Below are 1,543 nucleotides of genomic sequence, written 5' to 3' on the forward strand. Positions count from 1 at the left end.
TGGTGGAGTCTTTAGGGTTTTCTATGTAGAGGATCATGTCATCTGCAAATAGTGAGAGTTTTACTTCTTCTTTTCCAATTTGGATTCCTTTTACTTCTTTTTCTGCTCTGATTGCTGTGGCCAAAACTTCCAAAACTATGTTGAATAGTAATGGTGAAAGTGGGCACCCTGTCTTGTTCCTGACTTTAGAGGAAAGGCTTTCACCATTGAGGATAATGTTTGCTGTGGGTTTGTCATATATAGCTTTTATTATGTTGAGGTATGTTCCTTCTATTCCTGCTTTCTGGAGAGTTTTTTTTATCATAAATAGATGTTGAATTTTGTCAAAGGCTTTCTCTGCATCTATTGAGATAATCATATGGTTTTTATTTTTCAATTTGTTTATGTGGTGTATTACATTGATTGATTTGCGGATATTGAAGAATCCTTGCATCCCTGGGATAAAGCCCACTTGGTCATGGTGTATGATCTTTTTAATGTGTTGTTGGATTCTGATTGCTAGAATTTTGTTAAGGATTTTTGCATCTATGTTCATCAGTGATATTGGCCTGTAGTTTTCTTTTTTTGTGTGATCTTTGTCAGGTTTTGGTATTAGGGTGATGGTGGCCTCATAGAATGAGTTTGGAAGTTTACCTTCCTCTGCAATTTTCTGGAAGAGTTTGAGCAGGATAGGTGTTAGCTCTTCTCTAAATTTTTGGTAGAATTCAGCTGTAAAGCCATCTGGACCTGGGCTTTTGTTTGCTGGAAGATTTTTTGATTACAGTTTCAATTTCCGTGCTTGTGATGAGTCTGTTAAGATTTTCTATTTCTTCCTGGTCCAGTTTTGGAAAGTTGTACTTTTCTAAGAATTTGTCCATTTCTTCCACGTTGTCCATTTTATTGGCATATAATTGTTGATAGTAGTCTCTTATGATCCTTTGTATTTCTGTGTTGTCTGTTGTGATCTCTCCATTTTCATTTCTAATTTTATTGATTTGATTTTTCTCCCTTTGTTTCTTGATGAGTCTGGCTAATGGTTTGTCAATTTTAAAAAATATGGAACGCTTCACGAATTTGCGTGTCATCCTTGCGCAAGGGCCATGCTAATCTTCTCTGTATCGTTCCAATTTTAGTATATGTGCTGCCGAAGCGAGCATTCAGCTTTCTTTATAGTCCAACTCTCACACCCATACATGACTATTGGAAAAACCATAGCTTTGACTAGATGGACCTTTGTTGGCAAAGTAATGTCTCTAGTTTTTAGTATGCTGTCTAAGTTGGTCATAGCTTTTCTTCCAAGGAGTAAGCATCTTTTAATTTGAGTTACTTTAAATATATTAAGGACAGAGTAGATCTTTAGTATATTTGGTGATGGGACTTCCCTTGAAGCTCAGCTGGTAAAGAATCTGTCTGCAATGTGGGAGACCTGGGTTTGATCCCTGGGTCGGGAAGATCCTCTGGAGAAGGGAAAAGTTACCTACTCCAGTATTCTGACCCAGAGAATAAAGAGTCGCAAAAAGTCAGATTGGACTGAGCAACATACACTCGCTCACATATTTGGTGA

The 1,543-nt window shown here is 37.2% G+C and overlaps 1 non-coding gene across 1 annotated transcript; it reads right to left on the minus strand.

Annotated features, from left to right (window-relative positions):
- Window positions 1-1,029: 1,029 nt before the first annotated feature.
- LOC138985654 (U6 spliceosomal RNA) lies at window positions 1,030-1,136 on the minus strand. Its single transcript, XR_011462700.1, has one exon. It is a non-coding gene; the product is annotated as a U6 spliceosomal RNA (small nuclear RNA).
- Window positions 1,137-1,543: the final 407 nt, after the last annotated feature.

Source organism: Bos mutus, chromosome 25, assembly GCF_027580195.1.
Source record: "Bos mutus isolate GX-2022 chromosome 25, NWIPB_WYAK_1.1, whole genome shotgun sequence".
In the NCBI taxonomy this organism is placed as follows: Eukaryota; Metazoa; Chordata; class Mammalia; order Artiodactyla; family Bovidae; genus Bos; species Bos mutus.